The sequence below is a fragment of the Micromys minutus genome (genome assembly GCF_963924665.1).
Source record: "Micromys minutus genome assembly, chromosome: 21".
Classification (NCBI taxonomy): Eukaryota; Metazoa; Chordata; class Mammalia; order Rodentia; family Muridae; genus Micromys; species Micromys minutus.
In genome coordinates, this window is record NC_137956.1 from 31,737,818 (window position 1) to 31,763,776 (window position 25,959).

The following is a 25,959-nucleotide window of genomic DNA, read 5'->3' on the forward strand; positions in this document are numbered from 1 at the left end:
CTCAGTAAATTTCAGAAATAGCGATTCCACTTCTCCTTCTGCTTCTTCCTGGCCAGATCCCACCGTTTCTTAGCATCTCTACAGATGTCCAGAAGCTCCAAATGGTCATATAGAATGACAGAACATATGTGACTCAGGTTCTTTCTGTGGTTTTTTATTCATTCGTGTGGTCAAAGTTAACCGGCACGCTATTCTTTTCACCGTGTAGAAGGTGAAATTCTGGGCTGAGGGGCACGAGACAACACCTGTCTGAGCAGGCAAGCTCTAGGAAGTCCCAACTCCTATAAAAGTGTGAATCCGAGTCCACATGCATCACAGTTGGCTGCACAAGTCAAAAGTCTTCCAATTAACCTGCACACAAAATGCTGTCTGGAGGCCAGTGAGGTGGTTCAGTGGGCAAAAGTATTCACCACACAAGTCTGAAGATCCCTGGATTGCTTGGTGGAAGGAGAGAACCAACTCCCCAGAAGTATCCTCTGCCCTCTATATGCATGCTTTGGTAGTCACATGCGTACACACACACACACACACACACACACACACACACACACTAATAATAATAGTAATAATAATAATAATAATAATAATAATAATAATAATAATAATAAATACTGGTTTAGAAAACTAGAACTCCCAATATGGAGAATCCTTAAGAATCTAAAAGTAGACTTAACCTGAAACTTAACTATACTAGTCCTTGGAATATGCCCAAAGAACTAGATAGATATCCTCTAATTGAGATGCTAATTGGCATACCTTGCTGATTAACAATCTATTCGCAATAACAAGTAAATAGAAATAATTTATATGTCTAACAACTGATGGGTGGGCAATGAAGGTGTGGTACACGTTTACAGTAAAACTCTATTCAGCTGTAAAGAAAAATGAAATTGACAGGTAAATGAATGTTGTCCTCGGGGAGGTAACAGAAACCCAGAAAGACAAACACAGTATGTTCTTGCTTATTTGTGGACCTTCGACCCAAAGCTTTAGATTTGAGTGTGTAACACCAGAAGCCAGGAGAGTAGAACAATTGGGAAAGAGGACACCTATAGCTCAAGGACCATCTCAGAAAACAGGGTGGAAAGATTGGATGCGCCCAAGGACCAGGATAACTACTGTGTGATGTTTCTTCTGAACAGGGTGGGATTGTGACTACCTTAAAATCTTAGCACCATGGCTGCCTACACAAGACCTGCAAAGACCACATCAACTGACAAGACAGTGTGGGTGCAGGAAAAGTACACACGACCTCACCCTAGGTGAGAGGCTGAAGGCATCAATGAGTGCTGAAAAAAAAAGATCAATGCTTGGGCCTTTCTTTTATTTTCCTTTTTTCTTTCTTTTCTTTCTTTCTTCTTTTTTTGCCTCAATTCTAAAACTGAGGGATGAACCCTAAACACAGGCAAATGAAGGCAACACTTACTAGACTAAATAGGAGAGAGAAAGAGAGAGAGAGAGAGAGAGAGAGAGAGAGAGAGAGAGAGAGAGAGAGGGAGGGAGGGAGGGAGGGAGGGAGGGAGAGGGAGAGGGGGGAGAGAGAGAGAGAGGGAGAGAGAGAGGGAGAGAGAGAGAGAGAGGGAGGAAGGGAGGGAGAGAGAGAGGAAGGGAGGGAGAGAGAGAGAGAGGGAGGGAGGGAGGGAGAGAGAGAGAGAGGGAGAGGGAGAAGGAGAGGAAGAGGGAGAGGGGAGGGAGAGAGGGGGGAGGGAGAGAGAGAGAGAGAGAGAGAGAGAGGGAGGGAGGGAGAGAGAAAGGGAGGAAGGGAGGGAGAGAGAGAGAGAGAGAGGGGGAGAGGGAGAGGGAGAGGGAGAGGGAGAGGGAGAGAGAGAGAGAGAGAGAGAGAGAGAGAGAGAGAGAGAGAGAGAGAGAACCAAGTATAAAAGAGGTTGTGAATTTGATGGAAGCTATTGAATAGGGGAGAGGGGTAAAAAGAATGCAAATACTCATGTATGAGATCATCAAATTAAAAATAAGAATAGGGCTGGAGAGATGGCTCAGAGGTTAAGAGCACTGACTGCTCTCCCAAAGGTCCTGAGTTCAATTCCTAGAAACCATATGGTGGCTCACAACCATCTGTAATGGAATCCGGTGACCTCTTTTGGTGGGTCTGAAGAAAGCTACAATGTATTCATTTACATAAAATAAATAAATCTTTTTAAAAATAAGATTAAAAATACTGTTTTGGAGAATTATTGCTTTGAAGTGCCAATTTAAAGCTTATACAGATAATATGAAAATACAAACAAAATGCCAATGTTTTGCAACTTAACAAAAATTTGAGCTCAGGGCAGAAGGATTTCTTGGAATTGCTGCAATTTCCTATCATTGCATTGCTGTTTCTTTATACACAAGACACTCTCTTAGTACATCTATCCAGTATGCCTTGACCTCAATTTTTTGTCAAAAATTACTCTGCGCACCAGAATATGCAAACAAAAACTATTCATGAGCATCAAAAACTTGAAATAACCTTCATATCCATCGACAAGAGAATGCTCAGACAGTGCAAGAGTCTCGTTACATGATGGAGCATACATACGGTCCGTCTCCAGAACAGAGCTCTCACGTCTTTATTACGCAGAAGGCAATTTCTCTAAGTGACTTTTTGTCTGTTCTTATTTATTATTCATCCCCTTACCTAGTTGTGATCTCTATTCTATTTCTCTCTAACACCTAGCCTGGTACCTGAGAAATGGTAGGCACCCAGAACTCATGAATGAATGAATGAATGAATGGATGGATGGATGGATGAATGAATGAATGAATGAATGAATGAATCAGTAAGTGTGTCTGTAATGAGTAGTTTCTGCTGAGCCCTGGCTACTTTCGAGCTGCTCCACCACACCGAAGTCAGTCACTCTGTTGTGATCTATAATGTACATGTTTTTTGTTTCATTCTCCAAGGCAACCTTGCTTTACTCATTTCCAAAATTTGGAGGAATCTTGACTGAATGCCCGAATACTGACAATATCAATATCACGGTAGTTGATATATTGATCTGTTCTGAGTTTATTGGAACAAATAATGATGATTAGCATTTATTGAGAGTCCCCTTTGCAGGCAAATATTCTCTGAGCCCCCACAGGTAACCTCTTCAACGTTCACATAGGAATATGAAGTGGGTTCTAATATTACCATCAGACAAGGGAAACTGAGGCACAAGCCATAACTTTTCAAAAATTCGTGTAGCTGGGTGCATGGCAGAGTTAGATTCAAAGCCACCGAAACCAGTGAGTTACGTCGCTGCATCACATACTCAAAGCTGGAAACGAGGGTGTAATTAATCGCATCTCACACTGCGGATCGGTGGAGAGGCTGATGCAGCTTGGTCTGGGCTGCACGGGGAAGGAAGATGGTGCTGATGGGCCCCACATGGGGCCTGGGAAGCCAGGCTTCAGAAAGTCAGTACCCATGTGGGCTTCAATAAAAAACCCTTCAGATCCCGCCCTTTTCCTGTGCTGGGTAATCACAGGATTTACCTGAAGGAGTCAGGATTGTGTCTCTTGTGATCCTGGCTGGGGGCTCAGAGCACCCGTTGCTACTGGAGTCATCTATAATTAGAGGATTAGGCCATCTCACATTTGGGCTGACTGCAGGCATCTTTGACAAGCATCAGTCTTACTGGTGGATATGGATGTCTCTGTGGTTGCGGCTCCACGTAGAGAGGGGTAGGACTTCAGAAAAGCAGGGCAGGAAAATAAGCCGCAGAGACCTTTCAGGCTTTCATTCTGGCTGCCCAGGTTTTATGCCCCTTTTTGAACATTTCATGCACCAGAGATCTGGAGCCACCATCACCCCCCCCCCTTTTTTCCTCTGCCGTTCTGCGGATGTGCCGCAGCCCTTCCTACACCGCACTGGATTATCAGGCCAGGGACAATGTTAGTTCTTACGAGGGGTTTGTCTGGCACAGGGATTTCTTCCAAAGCCAGTTCATTTTGCCAGCTTCTCTTTAGACATCAGCTTCTAAGCTGGGTTGACATATGCAATCTGTATTCGCGCAGCCTCTTAGGTCCCAGGAAGAACTGACTTTTAGATACTTAGCCATCCATCAGTCTTTCTGGCCTTTCTTATGGTCAGTCACTGGAATGCTATTAAATTATTGCATGCTCATGCAGAAACATCGAATGAAATAAAGCATACTAAGGAGAACCTGAGACTCCTCCCAACCCCTAGAGAGGAACCCTGCTATTAGCTTGGTGCCTATACTCACAAGGCTCTTAAAAGTTTGATAGAAAGACGACTACTAACATATCCTAAAATACTGTTTCTGGTATTTGATAATTTTATGGGAGTAGATTTGCTTTCACCCAGATAGAGTCATGCATAGGCAAAAAGCTCTTAAAATGCTGGTCTGCAGGGGCTTTTCCCCCTCAGTGCTGGACAGCAGTGTGTAGCGCAGAAGCAGTTGCAAGTTGGCATGGTCTAATGTTCCAGTGTTCCTGTCCCACATAGACCTGTGGTGCTGAGACAGACGCTGAACCTTTGGAGTATCCAGTGCACTTGCAGATCTCGAGCCTCAGGACATCTGATTCTTGAAAGCTTCTCTGCTCTCTGTCTGAGACCTTGGCTTTGGAGGCTTCACAACTCTCTGGAGCTCTTTGTACAATGACGACCGGTAGGATCCCTTCTCTGGCTCCTTTCACTCTCTTCTCTCCTTGATTTTTACTTCTATTGTCCTACTTCCTGCCCTGGCCACTCTAGAACTACTAATATAGACTTTCAGTTGTTGTTGGCTTCTGGAAGGACTAACTGCACCTGCCTTTGGTGGGGCAGTATGAAACAGCCAGAGTTCACAGAAGACCATTGGCTCAGATGCAGACATCCCCTCCTACCAGGGGCAGGGTCCTGGAGGCCAGAAAAGCTCCTGGCAAGATCAGCAGATGGTCTGCGGTAGCCACACCACTTGGAGCTTCCAAGTGGACCCAGGCCTGGGTGTTCGGATCAATTGCAGTGATTTGAACAAACTGACCTTCATTTGGGCCAATCAGAGTTATTAAGGTTTGTGCTTTGAACCAATCATGGCCTTCCCATTCATAGTTGTCCCTCCACCACAGGAAATGGGCCTCAAATGGCTGAATAGGAATGGTTCTTGGAACTTGTAACAGGAAAAACAAAAACGAAAGCAACTTGCTGCACATTGTTTCCAACCCTGACGTGGCTGTGCTGGAACCTACCTTCAGTAGCCTGGGAAACCAGCTGCGGTCTTCTGGAGAGTTCTCTCAAGACATCTGTGGGGTTGCTAGGCAGCTGATGCTGGAATGAGGATATGATGACTGTGTCTAATGATCCTCTCGCTTCTGAGAGGTCAAGAAGCAAGAGACACCCCAATAACTGCCCATTTGTCAGACTGCCCAATCTTCAGTATCTACTTATTACAGAAGAATGAACCTCAGGAAGATGACTTGAATCAAAGTTGACAGACTTAATAATGGAAACAGTTACTTAACAGGTCTCATTCTAACACCAAGAGTGACTTTGACAGGTTTGAATGACGCTTTCAGGATGCTTTATACCTGCCCAGTGCACTGGGAAGGGCTGGTCCTCCTTGTCTGCCATTAACGCTCCGTGATGTTGACCCATGTCTGAATAATTGGAGGGACTGTTCCACCACATTAACAGCAACAGTGTTTCATAGTTCAGGGGTGCAAGGGGACCCCACCAGAACATAGAGAAACACCACTCAGATAAAAGCTGGGTTTTCTCCCACATGCCTTTCCCACTTGGCATCTCCTCAAATTCTAGAATTTACTAAGTCTGGGCAAGTTTGCTTCCTAAATCCACTCAAAAGCACACTTTTATTTCTATTACCACACTCGAGTCTAAGCCACCAACTCACCCCATGTAAAAGTCTACAGACATCCAAACTAGAATCTCTGAACAGATCCCCAAGGCCAACTGACAGCCCCTTGTGCCTAGAAGTATTAATGACTCCTCTCCTTTGCTCTTGAAATGAGGGCATGCCTTCATGTTAACCCATGAGGCCCTTGTGAAAAGGTCCCCACTGACAGAGAAGGTCATGCACTCTTGTGGAAGTTCTGGCTGATACAGGAGAAGGTTCTGCACATTTACAGCTCTCACAATTACCATCCTTTCTCTCTCCAAAACTGTAGTGATATCACATCACCACCAGTGGCAGCTAAAAGTCAAATGAAAATACAATTTTGTAACTTCACCACCATCATGACTATTGTATGGAGCAGGCTGGGTCTCAGAGCCTAAATATTGATTTAACTGACATTATGTCTTTACATCCATAAAATAATATAACTCAAGGCAGTTTGAAATTAATCCAAGAAATGCTGCAGCAGCTTCAGCTCTGCCAGCCATGTAAGTGCACAAAGACTCAGTTGGGAGGTAATTACAAACCATGGCTTCCCAGACCTCCCACAGGCCTGCAAGTGGGCGTGTCTGCTCCCATACTGAGTCTTGCAATTTCTGTGTCTCTAGGGCAGCCAGCTGGAGGCAGCCTTTGGGTTTGGAGAAAGATGTCCCTGGATGCTTCTTTATTTCATCCAGAAAAGCATTTGCTGTCTTTTTCCTTACTTTAACTCTTCAATGAGTCATTCTGAGGCATGGCTCCCCCAGCCTTCCCCCCCCCCCCCGTTTCTCCAGAGGTAACTCCAATTAAACTCAGCAAATTGTGAGGTCCCTGGTCTGGATGTAGAGCCACACAATAAAGATGAAGCCCTGTTTCATCAATCAATCTAGATCTTGTTTAATCTGGGTTCTGAGTTCAGTTTCAATGACCCTAAATCTAATTTTCCAGGGTTTGTTCTTTCTTGTTCATTTTGTTTGCGTGGGATGGGTACATACGTGTATACATGCTCGTGGATGTGTACATGCATGTGTGTGTGCCTACATGTGTCTTTGCATATGTGTGCACATATGCACTCAAGCACACATGCATGCATCCACAAATATGAAAGTAGAGGCCGCAAAGATGACATAAGTGTCCTCCTTTGTCATTTTTCAGCTCATTTACTAAGACAGAATAGCTCACCGAAGCTGGAACTCACCAACTCTAAGTAACCTATCTAGCCAAACACTGAGTTAAGTACCAGAAGATCAGCAAAGAAAAGGACAGGAATGATCCTTGCTCTTACACTGTAGCACAAAGTAGGGCCTGGAGTAAACAGTGCCTAAGACATAGCATCTGACTCACTAAAGGCCACAGTTCTGTCCACATTCAATGTCAGGTCTTCATCTAGGTGGGGTCCTGAGTTATGCGGAGCCGATTCTCTGGCTCCCCAGAGATAACATCCCTCTCAATTTCATGACTTTGCTTCTCAAGAAAGCGCTACTACCTTTTCCTCTGCCTTTAAATTATTTTCCCAGTTCCTATGGTTGATTATATTATTGACCTCAATTTGTCACCTCCCCTTGAATTTATGCCCTTCCCTCAGTGACCTAAACTCCTACTGGAAGATCATAAATCTAGCCATGTGACTTCCCTTAGCCAATGAGCTATCAGCAAGCATAGCATTAGCAGAAACAGTGGCTGCTGGCTGCTTTTGTGGGCACACCCTCTGAAAGTCTTTCAAAAGATAGCACTGCTTTAAACGATTAAGGGAAACCTGTCCCTAAAGGGAGTGATCACAAATGGGGTACTGTTACTACAGACAGAGCTGACACACTTTCTGCATCTAATTGGGAAAGTACAGTCTCTCCTTTCATCCCTTCACACTTTCTCTCTTCAACACACATGACTTTCTAGGCTCTTCCTGGAAGAGTAATGGGAGTCAGCATTGTTTCAGAACAACAAGTTTACATTTTAAGCATGGCTCTGGGTTTTATCTCTCTCTCTCTCTCTGTGTGTGTGTGTGTGTGTGTGTGTGTGTGTGTGTGTGTGTGTGCGTGTGTGTGTGTGTGTTTACCAACCAAGTCATTTCTCTTGTCCCACAGCTCTGGATTTTGTTAGTTCTATGACCTTGAACTGTAGGGTAACTGAAGATCTCTGACAGTCATTTATTCACTGGGAAAATGAAGAGTTACCTACTTCAAATGAGATACATTATCTGTATAAGGACCTTGACTCTGGACTCAGCCGTGGTATTTAACATAGGTTGTGGAGTGTCTGTTGCTTTAATGTTGTTTATAATTGTCATTAATTTATGGGGTGTATTTCTTATTTTTCTTTATAGATGTAAGCTTGTTGTACGTAGTTATGGGTTTCATGAATATTATCATTCAAGTTCATCTTGTCCTTTGACCATCTCAAATACTCACAAGACTTCCTCTCCCTCCCACAAGACTCCTTCCTTCCCCAGCAAGCCACACTTTTACTGTCATTCCATTATTTATAGCATGTCATACGTATGAATGGAGATACATTATATTCAACATGATTTCTATGTATCTGATTAAAATCTAGGAAACACAAATGAGAGGAAACTTGTGCAATATTTGCCTTTCTATAGCTGACTTATTCCACCTATATGAGAATCACCAGTTACATCAGCAAATGCCAAGATTTCCATCTTTATGGCTGAGTAGAACTCCACTTTACATTGTATATATGTATGAATGCGTGTGTGTTTATTTTCTCTATCATTTATCCATTGGTGGACACTTAGGCCACTTTCATAACTTGACTATTGTAAATAGTACCACAATGAACATGGATGTGCAAGGATCTCTATGGTACATTAACCTAGACTCCTTCCAGTATATATTCCCAAGACTGATAGAGGTGGGCCAGCTGGTTCCTATGATTATTCTAGTTTGTTTGTTTGTTGAGGAGCCTCCAGAGTTGCCAGACTAATTTATATTCCCCAAGAACATAAAGGTTTCTTTTCCCTCATATCTTTACTAGAAATTTTTTGCTTTTTTTTTTTTTTTTTTTTTTTTTGGTGGCAACTATAACTATGTTAAAATGAAGTTTTGATGATGTTTAATGTACAGAGACCTATGATGGCTAAGAACATTTATTTCACATCTGTACTTCATCTTTTAAGAACTATCTGTTCATTTCACTAGTTCATCTATTCATTAGACTGTTCACAGCTTTGCGATGTTACTGTTGTTATTGTTTTGCTATTTCATTTTTTTTTAATTTTTCACGTATTCTAGATATGAATTCTCTGGCATGGTTATTTTAAAGAAGTGTAATTTTATCTTGTATGTGTTCTCATTACTTAACTGTTTTCTTTATTGTACAAAAGCTTTTTAATTTTATGCAGTCTCATTTGTCAATTCTTAGTTTATTTCTAAGACTATTAAAACCTTTTTCAGAGAGGTCGTCTCCAGGCCTACAACTTGAAGTGTTGTTTTCTTTACTTGATTGGTTGGTTGGCTGGCTGGCTGGCTGGCTGGCTGGCTGGCTGGCTGGCTGGCAGGCAGGCTGGCTGGTTGGTTGCTTGGTTGGTTGGTTGATTGGTTGCTTGGTTGCTTGGTTGGTGTTTTGGCTGGCTGGCTGGCTGGCAGGCTGGCTGGTTGGTTGCTTGGTTGGTTGGTTGATTGGTTACTTGGTTGGTTGATTGGCTGGCTGGCTGGCTGGCTGGCTGGCTGGCAGGCTGGCTGGTTGGTTGGTTGGTTAGTTGGTTGATTGGTTGGTTGGTTGGCTGGCTGGCAGGCTGGCTGGTTGGTTGGTTGGTTGGTTAGTTGGTTGATTGGTTGGTTGGTTGGCTGGCTGGCAGGCTGGCTGGTTGGTTGGTTGGTTGGTTAGTTGGTTGATTGGTTGGTTGGTTGGCTGGCTAGCTGGCTGGCTGGCTGGCTGGCTGGCTGGCTGGCTGGCTGGCTGGCTGGCCTTGAACTCTCCATGTAGTCAAGACTTTCTTTGAACACTTGATTCTACTACCTTAGCCTCCTGAGATCTGGGGTTAGAGATAGACATCATCACATGAGCCTTTGTATCTTGGTCTTTTCCCTAGATTTTCTCGTCCAGTTAGAATTTTGGGCCTCTCATTAAGGTCTGTGATCCACTTGGAATTCATTTTAGAACTTAGTGAGAAATGGGAATCTCGTTTCATTCTTCTGCATGTGAATTTGCATATTTCCCAGCATCATTTGTTAAAGACAGAACGTTTTATCCAATGTACCAAATGTCTGTGCCAAAAACAAAAATCAAGTTACATGTTTGTGTATAACCTATATGACTGTGTAGGTTTACCTCTGGATCATAATCTTATTCCATTGGTTTACAAGACATGTCTCCTTAGGTATCCATGCTATATGGTCTTTGTCACTATGACTCTATAGTACAGCTTGAAGTTAGGTATTCCGATATTTCTGTGCAGTTCCTTTTGTTCATGGTTGCTTTGGCTACCCAGGATACCTTGTTCTTGGTGTGGATTTTAAGATTGCTTTATTTTTTTCTATTCCTATGTGTCACTGAAATTTTGATGATTTCATTACATCTATAGATTACTTTATTTTTTAAACTTTTAAAAAATTTTATTTAATGTATATGAATACATTGAAGCTGTCTTCAGACACACCAGAAGAAGGAATCAGATCCCATTTCAGATGGTTGTGAGCCACCATGTGGTTGCTGGGAATTGAACTCAGGACCCCTGGAAGAGCAGTCAGTGCTTTTAACCACTGAGCCATCTCTCCAGCTCTAGGTTACTTTTTATAATGGAGTCATTTTCATATTAATTCTGTCAATCCATGAGAATTAGGGGTCTCCTACTTTCTAATTTTCTAGTTATTCTAATTATCTTCAATTTTTTCCCTCAGGGTTTTAAATTTTTCATTGTAGAGTGTACCATTTTCTATAGTTTCTCATGTTGGTTTCTGATTTTGCTTTTGTTTTTGTCTGATCACTTTTGGAGGAAAGGACTGACTTTACCTTACAGCCTATACTTCTTCCTGAGAGAAGCCAAAGCATAAACTCAAAGCAGGAACCATTCCGCCAACATGTATGTTAGTTTGTGATTCATCGCAGAGAGACAAACTAGGACAGATAATGAAGTCACTCACTACGGTGGGCTAGGCTCAATCTGGGCCTTAACACTCAGTAGTGTTATGAAATTTATGAAATTGGTTTTGTTGATGATTGGTAAATATATGTTTAAAATTGATAAAGTCCTCCTAATCAAGTGTTCCCTTAATCAATACAACGTGAAGTTTCTTATCTCTTGTGACTAATCTGAGTTTGAAGCCCATTTTATCAGGTATTGGGATAGCTGCACCTCTTTGTTCTCTAGCCCCATTTATATGAAATGTTATGTTCTCCCCTTTTACCTTTGTTCATCTTCTCTGGTGAGATGATCTTCTTTTAGGAAACAAATAGAAGGTTCATCTTTTTCTTTTTAATCCAATCTGCTAGTCTGTGTCTTTCTGTTGGAGAATTGAGAACATTAAAATTTGCAATGATTATTTACAGGTATGTATTAATTGCTATGATTTTGTTATTTCTGTAATATTTGGTGCTTTCTCATCTGACCACTATTCAGGACCAACCCTGCTTAACTTCTGAGATGAGACAAGATCAGGCACTTTCCAGGTTGTATGCCCATAGACATGTCTGATACTTTTCTAATCCTCATTTGTTTATTCTTCCTTGCAAACATATGGATGTATTTCTCTTTCTCTCTGGTGTGTAAGATTTCCTCAAATATCTTCTGTACTGGTTTAGTGGCCATGAATTCCTCTAATTTTTTATCATGTTTTCTTTTCTCTTTCAGTGAAAAAAATGACTTTTCTCAGTATAGGAATCTAGATTGTCAAGTAATATCTTTTAGGATTTAAAATATAACATTTCATGCTCTCCTGTCCTTCAGAGTTCCTCTTGAGAAACATGTCTGTTACTACAGTAGTTTGTCTATATGTAACTTGGTGTTCTCTCCTGTAGCTTTCAATATCCTTTCTTCTGCATCTTAATGTTTAAACAGCAATATGATATGAGAAAATTATTTCATGATTCTGTCTGTCTGCCATGACTCTTGCTCATGGATGGCCATCTTCTTCAATAGGTTCATCTGCTATGGCTTATTGAATATATTTTCTATGCTCTTAGCTTGTATTTCTTCTCCTGTTATATCCCTGACTCATCGGTATGATCTTTTAATGGTGTACCATATAGCTCACATATGCTTACTGCAGTTTCTTATTATTGTATCTTTGTTGTCTACGTGTTTTTATGTATCTCCCTCATCTTCAGGCCCTACTACTCTGCCATTGTGATTCACGCTATTGGTAAAGCTTTTGTTGAGCTACTCATTTGTTCTTCACTGTGCTTTTCATTTCCAAAATTTCTATTTGTCTCTTTTTTCAAATTTTTATCTCTTTACTGAATTCTACTTTTAAATGATGTGTTGATGTCAATATTTTATTTAATTGTTATATTATCTTTTAATTCATTTGGCAGTATGTGTCCTCTTATTTTATTTTATTGAGCATTCTTTCTTTTAATCATGTGTATATGCCTGTGTGTGGGTAAAGACACACTCATTCAGGTACCTGGGGAGGGAATCCAGTGGTATTAGATCTCTCGGAGCTAGAGTTCCAACACTTGTGAGTTTCCTAACATAGTACTGGGGACAAAACCCAGATCCTCTGCAAAATTAGCACATATTCTTACATGCTGAGCCATCTCTTTCGCCCTTCTTGAGCATCCTCATAATCATTCTTTAGAGTTTTTTTGTCTGGGATCTCATCTACTTCATTATCATTGGGATATTACTGTGGAATAAATAATTTTGAAGAGTCATGTTGCTTTTGTTTTGCTTCTTGGAATTCCGCATTGGACCTTGAACATCTAAGATTACAGTAATTGGCAGGATTACTTTATAATCGCCCATATTCTTTCACTTAGGTGTCTTTAGTGTTCAGCTGGGACTAGGTTAGAGTTGGGTGTCTTTCCTCTGCTCCAGACCAGGCATGCAGTTCAGCTGCTAAACTGACGGCACCCATGCTCCATGATCTTCAGTGCCATTCTGATGGTAGATCACCAACAGCAAAAGCAAAGAGACTGGTGGGTAAGATGTATGCGAAAGCATAGGGCTAGCCAATTAGAAACACATCCCTTCAACTCCAATAATTTAGAGAAACAAAGGACCAAGACCAGTGTGATGTATACTGAAATACATAGTTACTAAATACATACTATATTTATATAATATACATCTATATATTAAATAGTTTATATGTTTATATTATATAATGAATACTAGATGTATGCTAAAATACTAGTTACTAAATATAAGAATGAGAATAAGCAGAGCTGCAGAGGAAAAAGAAAGCCAGCGTAAGTAAATAGCAGAAACAGTGATAACGGTGAAGCTCAAGGCAGAGGGGAAAGAGAATGTGGTAAGGAGCTAAGGAAACCTAATACATCCCCAGTGCTCAGGGTAAACCGCCCCACACCCTGGTCCCAGCCTAACCTGAGCTCCTCAAAAACAGCCAGCTCCAAACACATATATTAATTAAAATTTAGAAGGAGAGATAACAGAACAGGAGAACGCTGGTCTACAAATTGGAATTATATATTAAATGAGGGAAGTATAAAAGTGAAGGAAAGAAAGTTCGGTGGGGTCTCAGTCCTTCTCTCTGCCTGAGCTTAAGAACAAAGTCTTTGTCTCCAGCAACCTTGCTGATCTTTCTGCCTGCCCATGAGAGCTGAATCTTTATGGGATTATTCTTCCTGAGTTGATCGTTGTATTATTATATGAGCCTCAACTAAAGCATACAGTTCACAGGCCAGCCAGTGTATTCGAACTCCAGGTGTCGCTCAGTCTGTAAACATGGGAAGGTCTATCACAAGCTTCTCACTGGTGTGCTTTAGACCCTGGAGCCTTTAGTGATTTGCCTCTGTTCTCCCTCTCTCATAGAGGTTATGAGTCACACTCCACTCTATGACTCAGACTCTAGGGATCACATAGTTTTCCCTTCTAGCTAGAGGTAGTCTACAAGCCAGGTCTCAGGATATTAATTCCTGACCCTCCTGGGTTCCCAAAGGCCCCTTAGCCACTGTCACAGCAACGGTCTCTTGACATGGTTTCTTGGAGGCTGGAGAGATGGTTTCATTGGTAAAAAGTTTACCATGAAAACCAAAGTCCTGGATTTTATAATCCTTGGCACCTACTTAAAAAGCAGACACAGCACACATATTTGTAACTCCAGTGATGGGAGAAAGAGACAGACTGATCCCTGGAGCATGCAGGCCAACCATTCTGCCCAGTCAGTAAGCTCAAAGTTCAGTGAGAGATCCTGTCTCCAAAACTAAAATAGACATGCTCCAGAGGATGTCCTTACACTCATGAACAAAGGGGCAGCACAATTAGACTCAGAAGACTACAATGAATAAAGAAAGAAAGAAAGAAACAAACAAACAAACAAACAAAGAAACAAAGAAACAAAAAAAGAAAGAAAGAAAGAAAGAAAGAAAGAAAGAAAGAAAGAAAGAAAGAAAGGAAGAAGTAAGAAATAAGAAAGACCCGATTCTGGGGTAGGGAGCCAGATGGGATTGGATGAGAGAAGAAGATAAATATCATATAAATAAGTTACATACATGTATGAAATTTTCCAAAAATTGTTTTAATTTACATTTTAAAAAAACAAAATAGAGAGTGATTGGGAAAGACACTCAAAGTTGACTTCCACCTTCCATGTTTATGTACACATGTACCTACATGTATATGAACATACACATGCACACACATACATCAAACACAGAAATACACACAAAAATATCATTTCTTGCCATTGGTTCAAAAAGGAAACATGACATCTATATGAGATCCAAGATGGTTGTCTGGTTGAGCTGAAAAGTCTGTTCGTTATTTAACACAGTGCTGACTGCATTTTTATTTGAATCTCTGTTTTTACTCTTTGATCTCCTTCCCACCATCCATCAGATGAAATGCCATGAGGTTTTAAGCCCTTTTACCATTCCCAGTGTGTGTGTGTGTGTGTGTGTGTGTGTGTGTGTGTGTGTGTGTGTGTGTGTGTAAATTAAGCCTAGGACATCCTACATTCTAGATGTGCATTGCAGAACAGACCTATATCTCAGCCCTCTGTTTTACTTGGGATCTTAGCCCAGGCAGGCCTGGACCTTAAAGGGTCACACAAATACAGGCCCAGCCTATATCCCATCACCTTGAATCGTAGGAAGGAATGATGGGTTTTGAAGACTTTGGAGATAACGTGAAGTACCGAGGCCCCACATAGGCCAGAAACAGAACAGAAACACAGCTAGTGGTATAACAAGAAAATTCCTGTTATAATAGAAGAGTTCAAGAGAGACCAGAATGTGGACACCTCAGTCCTCTTAGAAGGGAGAACAAAACAGGGGAGGAAATAAAAGGCCAAATAGAGAAGCAGGGAGTGAAGAAAAGATCTAGAGACTGCCTCACCTGGAGAACCACTGCATATGCAGCCACCAAACCAAGCACTATTGCTGATGCCAAGAAGTGTTTACTGGCAGGAACCAGATATGGATGTCTCCTCAGAGGCTCTCCCAAAGTCATACAGATACAGATGAGGATGCTTGCAGCTAAACATCAGACTGAACATGGGAACCCCAATGAAAGAGCTAGAGAAAGGAATGAAATAGCTGAAAGGTTTGCACCCTCATGGGAAGAACAACATCATCATCAGCCAAGGCACTGAGGTGGAGAGGGTGATTGGGAGAGGGAGCACCTTCATGGAAACAAGTTGAGGGGGAGGAGGAAGGGGAGTGAGGGTAAGGGTATAACATTTGAAATATAAATACAGAAAATAGCCAATAAAAAATTTTAAAAAATAATAGAAGTGTTCATAAATTACAATGGAACTTTTCAGTATGGGAATAGTCAACAGGTCTTTCTTTGATTACTGAGAAACAAAGACTTATTGAAAAGAAAAGGATTATTCAGATATCCTTTTAAAAGGTCATCAGTCATGAACTTGTATAGGAAGTACTTGGTGGGTGGACATAGTTAAAATATACTACATGAAATTTTTTCAATAAATAAAATAAAAACAAAATAAAGTCAACTTTAAGGAATAAATGCCAGATATATAAAGACAACAAACTTTTCAATACTAAACTCATGGAGTTTAAAGCATCAAGAATGATATGAATCTATGACAAGCCACAGGGAAAACTTCAGAGACCAGAGTCTCATTGGGAAAGAATTGACACACTAAACCTTTCTGTCCAGATCATGCAACTTGACACCAACCAACAGTAACCTGCAGGTCATGGGGACAGGGAAGAAGCCCAGTGGGTTCATCTTGAAAAGAATGTGCAAAAAATCCAGAAGACCAAATCCAAATCACACTGTTAAAAAGATAAATAATTCAAAAAGACTGGAACTGTAGTTAGGAGGTAGCAAATTCATTTAATGATAGACATGAGACTAAACCAAGGTAATTATAGAATTATAACTATCAAATAGAAATAATTTATACTATGACTTTTTTAGATATTACTGAAAACTCAAAAGATGAAGAGAGTAGAAAATGAGGTGAGAGGAAGATTAAAAGTTTTAATTTCCTTATCTTTCACAGCAGAAAGGCGATCAATATGTCTAAAATTAAATGTGGATCTTTAAAAAAAAACTCCAGCTTTCTTAATTTTTTATAATCATTTTTGTAACCTTAGGGAGAACTTTTAGGATCTAATATCTCTCCAGTAAAAACACATTATCTGAAGTTTCATAATTCCTTTGGTTTCTCTTTAGTTTCTTTTCCTTCTATTCTTCTAGAAAATTTCAGTTTAGGGCTTTTTTTTCTTCTTCATTTTTCAAAAAGTGTGGAGTAAGACCCAATTTTCACAAAATTATTTTGCATTTTTTCATTCCACCCACATATTTAAAGAGCTACCCGGGGAGCTGTGGAGCTATTAATATCTCAGTCAGAAAATTGCTCTCCCAACAAGCATAAGAATCTGAGTTTGAACCCAAAGCCACGTAAAAAACTGAGTATAGTGGGAAAGGTACACTGTACTCCCAAGGCAGGGATGATGGAGAGAGCCAGGTCCCCAAGACTCACTGGCTGGCAAGCCCCAAGTCCTGGTGAAACATCCTGTCTCGAAAACATCAACATAGGTTTCTCCTAAGAAAGGACATTTGAAATTGACCTCTAGCCCCAAGACTCACATACACTCACATGCACATAAACACACCCAGAAAGAGCCAACGCAAATGATTTTTACTTAAAAGTATTAGATTAGTAGGCAATAGAATTTGGAAAATAGTTGTTCAACATTTAACTGTTTCTCTATATATTTTCTTCACTTGGCGTATGGGTGTTAGGGTCTACATACACTAGACATGTGCTCCATTCCTAAGATATATTACCAACCCTTTTTATATTTCATTTTTGTACAGATTCTGAGACTGCCATGTGAAGAAACCAAGGCTAGCCAAGGCAGTTAAGAGATCACATGGACAGAGACAGACCATTCAAGTACAACAGACTAGACCACAGACAACTAGTACCAACCTCCCCAGGCCTTGGTTTCTTATCTGTGGTCACACAGTGGCTGTCATGTGATAGCACTCCTGGGCCACTGTGTGACCACAGATAAGATATTTTAAAATGTTGTCTACTGAGCCCAACTCAAACTTATGTTCAGCTGTTTCCACATTTCGGGTTCATCTTTCTCCTTCAGTTGCTATCTTTGTGGTGGTTACCTCCAGAAGTGCTCTCATAGATACAATCAACCTGGCAGGCATTTAAATACATGAGCCTATCCAGAATGGTTCTCATTCAATGTTCTTATGTGAACACAACAATGGATAGACAAAGCCATTTCATCAGCTGGTCCAGTTTTCTGAACAAAGGATCACGTAAGTTTAACTTTAACTCTATAGTCCCTGGAATACAGACCCCCCCTCCTCCCCAAATTTCCTTCTAGTCCTCTCTGGCATCAGATACCTACCGTAGCACAGCAAGGCATGGGGAGAACCCAATGGCTATAACACCGATACTTGGTTATTTTTCACAACTCTGTGGGCTTGCTGGCAGCTCCTTGCTGGTCTCACCTGGATGAACTCACTGAGCTGTGCTCAGAAGGGGAGGTCCTCTTGATGGTCAAGTATGTTGAAACGGGGAGACTCTCTGGGCCACTCTTCATCCCTGCATTTTCAAGGAGACCATGCAAAACTGGGCTCCATGCAAAACATGAGACAGAGGCAGCAAACAAGACAGCAAAACCAAATGCATAAGCATTTACTAAGTCGGTGCTTGCTTTAAGAATGTGGATACCCCACTGACCAAAGTAAGTCACATGGCCCAGTCTCAATCTAAGCAACAGCTATACAAGCACCTGTGTGGTAAGAAGGTGCCCTGCTGGGGCAATTTAGAAGCAAGTTAAGCTACACGCCTCCTAACTTAGTCCTGAGTACTATTCAGATATTAATGCTCCCAAACCCCTGTCCTGTCATCCCAAGCCTTCACTCAGCCATCTTTAATTCTCTCATGCACACCTTTTAGGCAACACATGAAATAAATGTTACATTGTAGATAGAAAAATGTATCCTTTTGTGAGGTACACATCTGACAAGTAGAGCCAACTAAGTGGTCAGCCCGCTGACAAGCAGGGCTTCCCAAGCCGCCTGTTGTCTGGGTGCACAGGTTGCGCCTTTGGTATCTTGATTCCCTAGTCCCAGTCATCAGTGTGCTGAACCTATAAATAGTTAACTAAATGTATAAATGTGAATGAATCGATGGATAGGAATAGGAGAGCCAAAGAGATACAGGATTCTTAGCCTAGAGCTGTTCTCAATTTTGAGTTTTCTCAGGATGTTGAGATGGCGTCTCTGCAGCACAGCTTGCTAGGACATACTCAGCCAGAGGTTCTAACTCTTCCGGCTTTGCAGATAAGGCTGTAAGGCTGCTATAGCTGCTTAGAGGCTGTATTTTAAGAATCTCTGGCCCAGAGTGGAGAAGGTAGTTCAATCAAAAAGGGGGGGGGGGGGCCTTAAGCAAAACAAAACCAGCTCATTCCACACTGCATGGCAGAATTTGGAAAGCTGCTTGGTGGTAGGTTTTTGACTCAGCATAAAAACATTTTCTAGGGGCCCAAAAGGTGGCTCAGTCATTAAGTGTACCCGCTACTCCTGCAGAAGACCCAAGTTCTGCTACCGGCACCCACATGGTGACAGCTTATAGCTCCCTGTAAATCCAGCTCTAGGGGATCCAGTGCCTTCTTCAGACTCTGCGAGCATCAGACATGTAAGTTTACATAGTTAAACATGCAGGCAAAACAAGCGGCTATTAGCCCAAAAAGCTCAGAATACCCAAAATACAATCCACAGACCACTCATACATATAAAAGAAAAGTAACTAGGTCTTTTTTTTCCTAAGAATTTGATGTGTAACAAATTTCCTGGTCCCCTCCCAGACTCCCCTGCCTCTTCCCCTGTCTGGAGTTCATTTCTTAACTGGCCTTCTTCCAGGTCCTCCCAGGGAGTTTGCAACCCTGTCTGAGAATACAGATCTCACATTTCCACCATCAGAAACCTCTTTCCTAGAAACCAAACGTCAGCAACTTCTTGGACATTATGAAGGCAGAGAAAATCAGACCCTAGAATGTCCAATTGTCTCATTTTGTGCTATGAAATTATGATGAGTTTTAGCTCGGATAAGCAATGTAATGTACATCTGGCCATTTCTGTGTTATTTATCCCAAAGCACTAATTTCCGATAAAATGTTTTTGGAACATCAAATCCCATTTTAACATGATGCTATTTTTGTTTCTCTGAGGAATTATACGGACATCCTTAACACTTTTGCTTTTGAACGGGGTACCACACAGGAAATGCTGATAACACAATTTCTTAACACACACCGCCGACGCGGGTCACACAGAAGCAGATTCGCCGCGGCTTTCCTGAGTGGCTGTTTAAAAGTTAAGTTTCTCTTAATGAAACGGCAGAGAAAGGGGCTTTGCTTTGCTTTGCGAGGCACCCAGGCTTGTTCCTCTTTGTGGCTTTTGATGTTTCCCTCTCCCTCCTGTTATCGGTGCCTCCTACTCATCTCAACTCGATGACATGTTGCTGAGACAACTAAGTCGCTAACCTTCTTAACTTGGCTTTTGTTGCGCTTGGTGCGCTTAGGAGGGATATTTCCTTTCCTCTCAGAATGCTGCGCCTGCTCTGGGGAGGGCTGTTGGATGTGGAGGTGGAGAACAAGAGATGGTTTTTAAGTGCTTGCTATTCAAATCGCTGTTTTGCTCTGTTTAAGCCTATGGTTTGTGTGAAGAGGCGCTAATGGAAGCCCCCCTTGTGTCCTATGGTTCGGATTAACTTATTCAGTGCTGTCCTGAGTACTCCTACCCAGACTCCTCTAGGGGAAGGGACGGCCTAAGGAAAAAAGCAAGCACAAAGTTTTCTTCATCCTAATTCCCTTACTTTCCGTTTTTCTTCATATTGCCAAGAGTGGGGAGACGGCTTAACTGTAAAACAGTTACTCTGGACAGGGTTTTCACATCCGATGAAATAAGATTTGGAGCTGAGAAAAGCCTACAAGGCCCACGGCCGAGGTCAGCGCTGAGCTGCCACTGTATTTCTGCCCTTTGTCCACGTGCCTATGAACCTCCCTCCACATGCATGGCTGTGTGCCGCCTGTCCCACAACCCCACAGGGAATGTTCACGTAGTGAGCACCTCGATCGGAGTATATCCAACTCACAGAGCTGTTGGAACACCATCTCTAAGATTAAAGGGAGTATTCAAAGCTCATGTTTGACTTTGTGCACAAAAAAAAAAAAAAAAAAAAAACAAAAAAAAACAAAAAAACCCTCACTAAATCAAATCTAAATCGGCCTAGAGAAACAATTGTAGCCCATCTTCAAAGTGTTTTATTTAGTTGGGTGGTTTTTTTGTTTTTTGGTTTTTTTTAAGTTTTCAAGCATATTGTTTTTCTTTGATTTATGTATTTCCTTTACAAGTGCAATTTAAGCTCCTTCTCCGTGCGTGGCCTGGTTTCTAAATTTCTGGGGTTTCCTTTCCAATGTCAAAATCCTCCAGACTGGTATTTAAATCACACACACACACACACACACACACACATGAATGCATGCATGGACAGTCTGTAGCAAATCTCTTCTTCAAGTTCCTGACTGAATGAAAGATGAAACGCCTTAAGTTGATCGAATGCCCCCTGTCAAATTGTCACCAAGGCTAATGCTCTGGGAGACTTACTGCGTGTGGTTCGAGGCCTGTCGGGTCCTAGCATAGTAAACAGGATACTTGTCCAGCCACTGAATCCTGTTACTGGTCCAACTTTCACCAAGAAAGAGCTAGAGACATAGATCACCCTTTGAGTGATTGATACGGCCTTGAGGCTCCTGGAAAGATGTCTCTCGGCTCATGGTACAGAGCCGATGCGCACCGTCCTCCCCTCTCATCATCCCGGAAGAGGAAAGAGATCTTTAGCTTTTGGATCACTACGACACAAACCCAGAGAGACTTTGCCAGCTCCTCTTCTATTTGTGTATGGGTCAGACCCGCTGTATTGGAGAAACAAGCGCCCTTTGTCACGGTTCCCAACAATACAAGATTGTTTTCCCCATGAGAGAATTTTCAGCTAGCAATGACACCAGCCAAAAGCTAACCAGAAGGCGCCTGGAAAATGCACTAGTCCTTCCTAGCTTCTCCTTTTCTGTCTTTCTGTTTCAGTGGACCCTTCTTCACTACTGAGTTCTAAGTTCTTTGAAGGTAGAGCTGTACCTAATACGGGTGTTCCTCTCACTTGAGCTGTTGTGTGCTTAGTCAGTTGCCGGATGCATTAATGAATAGGTGGGCCTATTGAAGAGCCACAAACAGGTAGGTGAGTTAATAGGCGTGTGACTTTACATTAGGCTTCCTTGTTAAGTAGCAATTAAATGCATTGGCATTCATTACATCCTGAATATATTGAGAGTCTAATTGCTCACATGTTGCTCTTGTAATCTCCAGCTCTTCAGTGACAACTTGATGTCTTTCTGGTGTACTTATTGTACCTGGATCAATGGCTATTTAACTGCTAATTGATCTTTTATTAGCATATAATAACTCTTATTAAATCTAAATTAAAGTCTTAATTGAGACACTTTTATCTGCAGCGTTTCCACATAGAGTCATCATAACACAATGGAGAATCGACAGGGAAGCCTTTCTCATTGACCTGAGAACAGATTTTCAGGGTTTTTTTTTTTTTTTCCATTTTGTTGGGAAAACTGATTGGCTGTTGCACCTAGGAACACATCCCCACCATCTGGCTTATCAGGGCTCACACGCAGAAGTGGGTCCCCAACTTCCATTTCCACCCCTCAGATGGGGACCACCAGCAGAAAGCAGCAGATCCTGACCTGTGGATTTAAATGGATGGCTTTCAACCTTCCTAATGCTATGACCCTTTAATACAGTTCCTCATGTTGTGCTGACCCCCCAACCATAAAAATTATTTTGCTTCTACTTCATACCCCTGGTTTTGCTGCTGTTATTAATCGCTAAACATTACTATCTGATGTGCAGGATGTCTGGTATGCGATCCACAAAGGGGTCACAGCCCACAGGGTGAGAACCACTACCGAAGAGGGTCATACAGCTGCACAGGAGCCAAGGCGCTCTGCCCAACAGCCTTCTCGGCTCCCTGCCTCCCTTCGGCAATTAATTTTCCTTCTTCCTTTGTCCCGACCTTGTCCTTTCTCATCTGTCTTCATCCACTCTGTGTGTCCAGTGAGAAGGGTGCCCATGCCCCTGGTGTGCTCTTTGGGTGAAGCTCTCCCTACTGGTTCACCCTGTTTCTTCTTTTTACTTCTTGGGTTTCTTCTGCATTTGGTTTGGGATTTTTGTTATTGTTGTTGTTGTTGTTGTTGTTGTTGTTGTTTGTTGTTGTTGTTATGAGAAAGGGTTTCTTGTGCCCAAGGCTGGCCTCGAACTTGCTATGTAGCCAAGGGTGAGCTTAAACTTGAGTTCTCAGTTCATGTGACCTCCACTAGCCTTGGTCCTGGGGTTTTATCACAGCAGTAGAAAAGTAACTAACTAGTACAGTCCCCAGAGGCCCATGTCACTAACTAGTACAGTCTCCCAGAGACCCATGTCACTAACTAGTACAGTCCTCCAGAGGCCCATGTCACTAACTAGTACAGTCCCCCAGAGGCCCATGTCACTAACTAGTACAGTCCCCCAGAGGCCCATGTCACTAACTAGTACAGTCCCCCAGAGACCCATGTCACTAACTAGTACAACCCCCAGAAGCCCATGTGCTTGAATACTTGGTCCCCAGAAGATGGCTCTGTTTGGGAAATGTTGAATACAATGCCCTCTGTAATGTAGGATCTACTGTGTTTATATTACAACTTTATGTAGGAAAACTTGGACTGTAAAAAACAAACAAACAAGTCTCTCATGCTCAGAATAATTTTAGGAAAACATTCAAAAGTAAATGTGTACATTCCTTTCAGACAAAGTGATTTATGGGGCATATTTAATAAAAACTAATAGTTTTAAGGAAGCTGAGGAAATATCTCAGTGGTGGAAGCCCTGTCTACAAGACTTGCCTCAAGACCCAGTGCCACAAAAGCTACAATGATTCTGATCCATCTGTATGAATCATTTTGTCCTCATAAGATGATAAAATGCTCTCAAGAGTCAGAGCAGGTAACTGTGTGAAACGTGACTTCTAAGCAATGCCGTTTACTACCAGAAGAAAGCAAATCAGGAAAAATGGCAGTTTGTCTTCTATTGTGCTTCCATCCTCTAAAAGCAGAGATATGACAGGCTGGAGAGATGTCTCAGTGGTCAAGAGCACTGGCTGCTCTTCCAGAGGTCCCAGTTCAATTCCCAGCAACCACGTGGTGGCCCCCAACCATCTATAAAGGGATTTGATGCCCCTTTCTGGTGTGCATGAAGACTGTGACATTGTACTCACATGCATAAAATAAATAAATAAACCTGAGGGAGAGAGAGGGAGGGGGAGACAGAGAGAGAGAGACAGAGAGAGACAGAGACAGAGAGACAGAGAGAGAAATGGCTGCTCTCTGCTAAAAGGGCATTGAAGGAAACTGGCAAACATGGTGCCTGGATTTGCAGTTCACAGTGGGCTTGGGGAAAAGAGAGCTAGATCTGAGAGTGACAGTTGAAGTGTAGTAACTGTGTAGTTATTTATTTGGGGTGTGAGCTTGCGTGTGAGAAGGTCAGAGGCTACTTGTGAGTGGTCAGTCTCCTTCCACCCTGTGGGTCCCAGGGCTCTAACTCTGGTCATCAGGCTTGGCAACAAATGCCTTTACCTGATAAACCATCTTGTCAGTCCATACTTTGGAAGTCTAAAGAGCCACCTTTATTTCTGAATTTTTTCATAGTGTCCTTTGATAAGTAAATTAAAAGTTTTTGATGAGATGCAATTCACTTGATTTCTGTTTTCCACATCTTACTCAAGATCAGGAAACTTTTCTTCTAAAATCTTTATCATTTATATTTTAATATTTTAGGACTACAATCCACATTTAAAACTTTTTAAGTGCATTGTTTTGTTCTAGAAACATTTCTCGAATTAATTTTTCCTTGTTGCACTGTCTCAGGATTTTTGGCAAAACTCAGTTGCTCACATACATGAGCCTACCTTTCTTTCATTTGAGTCCAGTGATCTGTGTCAGTACCATGGAACTGTAAATTTAATATTTTTGCATGTTATTACATTAAAATACACCTCAATAATAATGAAATACTGAGTAAAAAAAAAGAAATATATCTGAATCATGTTTGCCAAGCAATGGCAAGTAATATTATTATTATACATTAGAAAACTCATGCTCTTAAGTGCATGTCTCTCAGTACTTAGGAACCATCAAGAATTCAAGATAGTGAGTTTGGGGCCAATCTGGATTACATGAGACCCTTTATCACAAAACCCAACAACAATAAAAAAGAAATCCAGCTTAGCTTGGCATGGTAGCACATGCCTATGATCCCAAAGTTTTAGAAACAGCAAGAAAGCAAGGTGGATCTTTTGATTTTATACATATGAGTCTCACCATGAGTGTTTTTGTCTTATGACTTTAAATTTATAAATACCACTTTTGTAATAATGTCCAGGTCATTCACTGATTTGGAATTCCTAGCAATTTTTAAATGCTTATGTATGTATTATATATAAGTACACTGTGGCTGTCTTCAGACACACCAGAAGAGGGCGTCAGATCTCATTACAGATGTGTGTGAGCCACTATGTGGTTGCGAAGATCAGGACTTCTAGAAGAGCACTCAGTGCTCTTAATCAGAGCTATCTCTCCACCCCTAGCAATTGGAATATCCACTTTTACCTCTTCTTTTTTTTTTAATCTCTTCATTTTCTGTTATTTTTGAAGGGCCCATTTGATTGAAAATAGAGCTTAGAACATCAAAGTTCATGTACTACAATGTAATCCTCAAGATGTTGAAAACTAATACTTTATTCTTTTTGAGACAGGTTCTTAATATGTAACCCAGGCTAGCCTGGAACTTGCCATGTGATCCAGATTGGCCTCAAACTCATCACATAGCCTAGGCTAGCCTCAAACTTACAGCAACTCTTCATCAACCTCCCCAAGTGCTAGAATTACAGGTAACGCCCACTGTAACCAGCAGAGATGTGTAAGCTTCGAGGTCACAAGGCCTCTGTTCCCAGTGAATCGTGCCATTATCCTGGGAATGGATTCATTGCTGAAAATGGACTCAGCCCCACTGTCCTGCTCTCTCACGCTATCTTTCCCTTTCACCTCTGCCACAGGACAAAGCAGTGGGAAGTCTCTCAGTTGATGTCAGCTCCTTCATCTTTGACTTTGTCCTTTATGCACCACTGGTCCCAGACATTCTGCTTTAGCAACACAGAGAACGTCCGACTCAGGCATGTTCCTAGGATGCTGTTTAATTATGTCAGCTACATAAGTACTCTCAGTGCCCACCGGCCCTAGGGAAAGGGCATCCTCTCCAGATATCTATTATGACCTCTTTCCATAATAGACCGAGACCCAGAGAGCACCAGTGACTTCCCAAGACAGTCTCAGCTTGAACACAGGGACCTGTACACTTCCTGACTGGGAATAAGACCACGTAAGTCAAATG